The sequence below is a fragment of the Temnothorax americanus genome, unplaced genomic scaffold (assembly GCF_048541705.1).
Source record: "Temnothorax americanus isolate GAGA-0224 unplaced genomic scaffold, ASM4854170v1 Scaffold109, whole genome shotgun sequence".
NCBI classification, from domain to species: domain Eukaryota; kingdom Metazoa; phylum Arthropoda; class Insecta; order Hymenoptera; family Formicidae; genus Temnothorax; species Temnothorax americanus.
Window position 1 is genome coordinate 7,501 of NW_027509241.1, and position 8,348 is coordinate 15,848.

General features: G+C 41.7%; 1 long non-coding RNA gene across 1 annotated transcript in view; it reads left to right on the plus strand.

Annotated features, from left to right (window-relative positions):
• Positions 1 to 5,608, plus strand: part of LOC143904842 (uncharacterized) — a 6,486-nt gene extending 878 nt beyond the window's left edge. The window contains exons 1-2 of the long non-coding RNA XR_013259055.1: positions 1 to 1,034; positions 1,105 to 5,608. The exon at positions 1 to 1,034 is cut by the window's left edge and continues 878 nt beyond it. This is a non-coding gene — a long non-coding RNA (uncharacterized LOC143904842). The remainder of the gene's footprint in view (positions 1,035 to 1,104) is intronic.
• The last annotated feature ends 2,740 nt before the right edge of the window (positions 5,609 to 8,348 follow it).

The window sequence follows — 8,348 nt, forward strand, 5'->3', positions numbered from 1 at the left end:
TTTTATTCAATTTTTGTAATATTTTATTACTGTCGCCCGTCCATCGTCGCGAACGAGCTCTCATTTGCCTTGTTTTGTTTATTACTGCCAAAATCATTTGTATTTCTGCTGCTCTACTTCTTACGCAAGCATCTGCCGTAATTCTTGTTGAATTCTGCTGTATGTGCTAGTTTGCAACAATGCCGCTAGGCGGCGCATAATGGTAAAACTAACTCGCAAGTAAATTTCAGTTGGGATCTAATATAAGCAGGCCTCCGGCGAAGCGCGAAGCAAAATCATGACAATCGCGACAATCTTCGCCAGCAATACAACGCAAGGCTTACCCAACACCACTGCGGTGCTATAAATATAAAAAATATTTTTGTAAATTATTTTAATCTTTCTAAGAAATATTTTAAAAATATTTTGTGTTTTATGGGTAGCAGTAGGCGCTGCTACAAATCTAGCGCGATTATGTTGCATTGCGATTTGCGCAAGCATCTGCCACATTTCTTGCACTATTTTGCTATATGTAAATGCATACACATATCTTCCACAATTCTGTTGCACTACGACGAGAGCAAGTTTCTGCCAACAGAAAAATAGTCAAAGTTAGAAATAGAAAACGCATTATCTGCCCGAAAGTTAGTGCACGATTTTTCGTGCAGTTTTACAGCAGAATTGCAAAGGAATGGTTACCAGGGAACTTTTGATCTGTGGCATGCTTTACGTAATTGACTTTGAAAAGAAATGTCAATATAGAAAATACAACCCACGTTACAAACGTAATATCAAACGTGACAAAAAAGATGCTTCGTGCAAGGGTGTCTCGGGTGTACAATAACATTTTGTAAAATGGATTATTTGTCCGTTAAGATCGAAGATCCACTTCCAAACCCATATTTAACAACATACTCAACTATATTCATTGGTTTCATACAGCATTATACAAATACTTGATATCGGGTATATACATGCATGCACAATCATGTTCAACATCGCACACGATATTGTTAAGCGTGTGATCGAGTCACGTGCGAGAAACAGCACAATGAGTAAGTACCGCTAATTTTCGTATATACTTGAGCAAAAAAAACTTTTATAAACATAATTGTATTTTTTCAGTTTTGATAAACCCCGCTACACGCCTCGTATTTTGGGAAAGAGATTTGCCTTGACATCGACCGCATATAAATTTTTGGATGTTGGAATCAACGCTGAACCTATGTCCTCTGTGGATATACTTATTGGCGATAACCGAGGCAATCGGGTATAATTCTGCCTCATGCAATAATGTGGGTGACATTCATCGAAAAACGTGCAGGTATTCAGCGACTCGTGCAGTCGCCTGCACCATTATCGCTAGCGTTTCGAGATTTGAAACTCGTTAAAAAATACGTGACGCAGATATTGTAAAATTGACGTTGTGCGGCACCAGCTTGTACATGAAACCGTCAACCGTACTCTTCCTGTTTGAACTAGAACATTGCGTTAAAAATGTGTATTTTCAAATATGCCAAAATGTTCATGGCGTGAGTGAAAAATTTAAACAATTTATGACAATTTTAAGCTAAAATTGTATTACCGATAAATGTAATGCAGTTAGAATCTTGCGTGAATTTTATGATAAGAATTCAATTATTGATTGTGTGAACTGTTGGCGTATGCTGCAAATAATATTATACACGATGCATTACATGAGAAATAAATGTACACTAAATGCATATCACTGTATCTAAAATTATCTTTCCTTCTGTCTACCGTTCCCTTGTCCACCGTCAGCGGTTTAGAATTACAGAGCGGTAACTCTCGATAAGAATGAGCGTGCCGCACTCGTCGCGCGATCATTAAACGTTTAACTTAATGTGAAACGTTTAACGTTAAACTTTATATAAATTCTGAATTTTATCCGTACGATGACATAAATCTGGATTTTTGGCAAAAAAAAATCAAATACGCCGTCCTTTTCGATATGTGTGCACGTTTTCGTAAAGCTTATTACTGATAAGACTGCTTCGATACGCTTTGCACCGTGGTTACATTCCTGACAAAAGGACTTTTTGTAATCATAGATTGCTCGCGACAAAACGAATCTGTCAAGAGCGCCACTGTGGATGTGCGAATAGAATTTGACTGCAACGAGAATGTACCGGCAAATACTATCGCCTATTGTCTCATCTTGCATGATCGCGTAATCGAATACTGTCCGTTGTCGAACGTAGTGCTCAAAATCATGTAAATTGCAATATCAGCAGATATTGCAATATAAGAGACACTGATGTACCGCGATAAGATACAGATTGCTCCATCGTTTTTTGACATGATTGTACCGACGTTTATCGATCTGCAAGGATTTACCGTCGGGATGAAATTTGTCGTGAAAAAAGTGGCGGTTCTGAGAAACGGGACCGTTTTGGCACATTACATTTTTACGTGTCCCATGCCATGGAGTCTCCTCATAAAATTCGACAAGTCATGCGCTTCCTGGTTGATTGCGAATCACCATGGACTACGATGGGAGGATGGAAACATGCCGTACAGCATGGCAAAACATCTAATTACATCGGCCGTACTTGGAGAGAGCGACGAGACGTCGACTCTTGTGTACGTCAAGGGATGTCAGAAACGAGAATGGCTGGTGTATCTGCTTGAGAATAAAACGAGAAAAAATCTAAAAATTGAGACTTTGGATGCAGATTATGAAAATATCGAATCTTTACATAATCTAGATGTTACTAATACTGTAAGACGCGAAAAACATGTTAAGAATTGCCCGTTGCAAAATGTATTAAAAATATTTAACTGGTGGTCGCGACACCAGAAAAATTATGATTTTTTGAAATAAACTATATATGTATATATAAACGTTTTATTTTCTTTTCCCACATACTTTGTAGTATAATATAGATGTTTCAGCTGTTTTTAGCTGTTTTTAGTTGTTTTTAGTTGTTTGATAGCTGTTTAAAAGCTGTTTTTAGTTGTTTAAAAGAAGTTTGATAGCGGTTCAATAGCAGTTATACAGATCGCAGTAATACAGATCGCTGTTATACAGATATCTGTTTTAGTTGTTTGATAGCTGTTCAAGAGCTGTTTGATAGCTGTTTTTTAGCTGTTTGATAGCTGTTTTACAGATCAAATAACTGAAAGTCAATGGCGCAATATCGTTTTCGAAAATTTGTTTTGCGGGTGACTTCATCGCACACGTGCAAAACTGCACATCGCAGATTTTTCGGAAGGTGCAATTGTATGGATGCTGAGATGAAATTAGATATGATAAACAAACGATGTGACAATAGTGTGATGTAGAAGGATGAATTTGAAAGTACGCTCAGTAGTCGAGGATTAGAAGTGAGAGTCGGTTGGTGTGCTTGATCGTGCGGTTTATACAACAATTGGTTTGCCATCTTAAGAGCTGTATATCAAAGCCCACCGATATGAGCGAGTACGCAAAACTTTGCAAACCGATACGTAATTCTAAATTCAAGATTGTGAAAATTAGCAAACCGCAGATGAGAAACTGTAGCAGATTGTATAAGAGGAGAGTCGACGTAGTGCGATATCTATTCCGTCGCGAGATCGGAATCGCCGATCTCCGATCGCATCAAGATTTTCTCGATCTCCAAAATAAATTGGTTCATCTTCGTAAGAGAAACGTTCTCTTTTTATCAAGATGGAAATATATGTGCCTGAAAAAATGGAAGTGTCTGGAGAAATATTTCAAGTGTATATTATCTAAAATTAAGAAACCTATACTGCTAAGAGATTAACAATAAGTGTAACAATAAGTGTAACAAAAAGTGTAACAATAAAAAGACAATCAATGTTGTGTCATACACAGTGCGGAAGGTGACTCAAGAGCCGGGGGTTTTAGGTTGAAATCAAGCGGTGGTAAGCAATTTTTCTATTTGTAGTTTTTGTATAATTTCTGAACGAGAACGCGAACGGGGGACGGGAGCGAGAGAAAGACTGCGCGCGCGAGAGAGAACGCAAACGGGGGACGGGAGCGAGAGAGAGAACGCGCGCGAGAGAGAGGGCAAACGGGAGACGGGAGCGAGAGAGAGACTGCGCGAGAGAGAACGCGAACGGGGGACGGGAGCGAGAGAGAACGCAAACGAGAAGACGGTCCTTTTTGAGAGGAAGACGAAGAAAAGAAGGAAAAAAAGAAATAACGCGCAACGTCATAATCGAATGGCGCCGCAAAAAAAAAACGTGATCCAGTGAACCTGTGACCCACATGTTCATCAAAAAACCTCAATAAATTGCCCTAAAAAGACATGTCTGAAGAGGACATTGCGGCGGTATACGTGCACAGCGGGGGTCTCCGAGAGACTCCCAGGCCAACTTTTTTTTTTCCGGCGTTTTTCATTGTTTCTCTTTATTTTTTAGTGCGCTACCGTAGTACGTACAAACAAAAAATATGTAAAAGAAGAAAAATAAAAAAATGTATTTTTTTTTTAAATATAAATCATGACTTAATTTCTTCACACGCATTATCATTCGAGCAGTATATGCGACGTTCGACTCGAAACACTCGAGCCGTCCTATCGTAAACTATGAAGTCATGCTCCGGCGACGCTCGCTTTTGTAGTGTGAAAATGATATCTGTTTTATAATAATACTATCCCCCCTGAGATCCTCGCCTAGAACTCTTATTGACATCACTACTCACAACGGAAAAAAAGTGGCATTCTGACTGCAGTCGCAGAGCAGTGCGCGACGAGTCCGCATTTTTTTGTGATTTTTAAAATTATTTTTTTTTTGTAATGCCTCCGTACGATCTTCCTCCGTATAACGCGAAATATGTAAAAATCAATGAAATTTTAAACGATCCTAACGATTTTGATTTCGAGGACTTTGTGGGTGCTGGTGATCAGGAGGAGAGGCCCGCTGCTCTCCCGCGTCTCCCGCGTTTCCCGCGTATCCCGCGGACGCTCGGTCTTGGACGCGGCCGGCTTTTCCCCCCGGGGCGGCGTGTGTTAAACGTTAGTATCGGGGAATTTTTCAATTCCGATATCGATATTGACAATTTAGAAGACAGTAGTGATAGTGATAGTGATAGTGAAGAAGAGAGGTCCGCTGCTCCCCCGCGTCAGCCACCCGCGCCCCGGCTCCCAACAACAACTCAGGTGGGCACGCCACCCGGGATTTCACGCGGGCGAGCGCTGAGGAACGCTCTCGGCCTCCTGGCTGTCGGACGCGGGCGGGCACAAATAAGTGACATTCGAGAGGAGAGGTCCGCTGCTCCCCCGCGTCAGCCACCCGCGCCCCTGCTCCCAACAACTCAGGTGGGCACGTCACCCGGGATTTCACGCGGGCGAGCGCTGAGGAACGCTCTCGTCCTCCCGGCTGTCGGACGCGGGCGGGCGCAGTCTTACGCCGATTCCCTCGCGCAGGGTCTCGCGTATCGCCCAACGCCAGAGGACGAAAGATTGGTGGACGAACTGGTGTTCGGCGAGGCTGAAATTGTGCACATCGCGGGTTCTCCTCCTCCTCCTCCTCCCGTCAACCGCCCTGGCCGCCAAAATCCACGGGAGGCACTGGCGGCAGCATTGAGACGGATGTCGGTGGGCCGCGGCCATGGAGCCCCCCCTCGTCAAAATTAAGGTATTTTTTTTTCTTTTTTTTTTTACCTAAAAATTGAAGAGCGAGAGAGAGACCGCGCGCGAGAAAGAGATAACGCGAACGGGGACCGGGAGCGAACGCGCGAGGGAGAGATAACGCGAACGGGAGCGAGAGAGAACGCGCGCGAGAGAGAACGCGAACGAGAGGACGGCGCTTTTGTAATACCCCCGCGCCAATAAAGTGACAACCCTCCCCCCCCCCGGCGGTACCCCTTGTCAATGCGATATGTTTATTAATATTTAATAAACATGTCCCGAACCCCTCGCCCCCCCCCCCCCCCGCTCCCCCTCACCAACGAGTCGTCCCCCCCCCCGGCTGACCCCTCGCCACCAAGTCGTCCCCCCCCCGGCTGACCCCTCGCCACCAAGTCGCCCCCCCCGGCTGACCCCTCGCCACCAAGTCGTCCCCCCCCCGGCTGACCCCTCGCCTACGAGTCGTCCCCCCCCCGGCTGCCCCCTCGCCACCAAGTTGCCCCCCCCGGCTGACCCCTCGCCACCAAGTTGCCCCCCCCCCCGGCTGACCCCTCGCCTACCAAGTTGCCCCCCCCCCGGGCTGACCCCTCGCCTACGAGTCGTCCCCCCCGGCGCCTTCCCCCCCCGCCCCTCACCCCCCCTCGGAGCTCCCGAGTTAGGTCTCTTATTGATATATCTACTTATAAAGTACTTTAATTTATATGTTAAAATAATTTATTATCCGTAATCACAGGCAGATGCCTAGGACGTCGAAAAATCAAATAAAACAAAGCCATTTCGTACATTTTTCTAATTTTTCAAAGAGTATATCTCTGAACGGTATTAACTTACAATAAAGGATTATGTTTATACAGAAATATTTTGCTCCTCTAACAATAACCTTTCATTTTAAGTCTCGTTACTAGACGCAAGGGGCCAAAACCCTTATAAAAATGGGCAAAGTTCTTTGTAAGTGAGTGAGTTTAATGCCAAATTGGCAACAATTTACTATTAATTTACTTACTGGATTATAAACACGCTGCTGTATTACAGACGGGTTGCAATCATATATCTACCCATTAGAGAATATATAGATATTTTGTACCTACTCTAAACGGTAAGATATAAATGCACCCATGTGCACATATAGGTATAGCAATTTACTCCATTTGTACGAATTTTTGTATGAACACAGTGCACAAGATGACACTAATTCAGATAGATGAGCGAGCGTATATTTTATTTGCACATTATAAACAGCGCTAAGCGCAGAATGCATTTTGACAGTAGTCACTGCGGCGAGCGCAGAAATGGACCTCTATTAAGCTGGACTCTCCACCAGCGCAAATCAAGTTCGCACTAGCTAAAAAATTTAGTGTTATTTAGGTGCTAATTAAGTGCCCTAGTCCGAATTTTGGTGCTCGAACCGTTTAGCAGAAAATGACGTAAAAAATGGGGGGTCCAGCTTCAGAAAATGGTCCTACATAAAAAACAAGTACACTATAATTTAGTACTAATTAAGTGCTACTTAAGGGGGGAGGGACAAGTAAACGCGGCGGTTTTTTTCCCGATTTTTTTTAACAGATGGAAAGATTTATTAAATCGGAACAAAGTACATCATACTATTCATGATTTAAGGTATATACAATTTTTTTTATATCGAAAAATTTTAAATTGGCGGCGCAGCGGCTGCTCTTCTCGGATTTGCGCCGTGCAACGCTCAGGTCGCTCTAATTAACTGAAATAAAAAAACCAAAGTTTTTTTGTTAAAATGCGTTCATATGCTTTGCATGAACCTCAATTAAAAAAAAAATCAAAAATTAAAAATTTAGGATCATTTTAAAGAAAAAGTTGAAAGTATCGTTTTTTTCAAAATGGTCTTGAATTTTTAATTTTTGATTTTCTTTTTAAATTCAAATTCATGCAAAGCATATGAACGCATTTTAACAAAAAAACTTTGGTTATTTATTTCAGTTAATTAGAGCACTTGAGCGCGTTGCACGACGCAAATCCGAGGAGCCGACTTCAAGCAGCTGCAGCGCCGCCATTTTGATTCAACATAACAAAAATTTTATAATATACCTTAAATCATGAATATTATGATGTACTTTGTTCCGATTTAATAAATCTTTCCATCTGTTTAAAAAAAATTCGGAAAAAAACGGCCATTTACTTGACCCTCCCCCCTTAAGTGCTCTAAAGTAACGATAAAATATTGACAGATTATAACACTTATTTAAATATACCACTATATATTGAACACAGTACCGTCGCGGTCGACACAAACATTTAAAAAACTTGCTGCATGAATGTATTCGTTACTAAAATGATCGAAAACATATATTATCAAAATATTCCCAAATCTGAGTTTATTGTTAACAGTAAAAAACAATTACGATAATTAACTTAGGCCAGCCATTGGCGCTAAATACTAAGTTCCGTCACCTGATCGTCTACGAATTAGTTGCTCGCATGATTATAGTATTAAAATAATTCTCAAACATTGTATTTTAAAAAAATATCATCACAATTTGAATTTAGTGCTAGCTGCATAGCGTTGAAATTAATTAATTAATCAATGGAGCGCGCGCACAGCGCTCTGTAATTCGTTACAAAATCGTCAAAAAATTAAATGCTCGCGTGATTATGGTGCCGAAATAATCCTGAGAGATTGTACTTTAAGAAAATATCATGATTCAAAGCGCGCCGCGCTCCATGGATAAATTATTTAATTTCAACGCTATGCAGCTAGCACTAAATTCAAATCGTGATATTTTCTTAAAGTACAATGCCTCA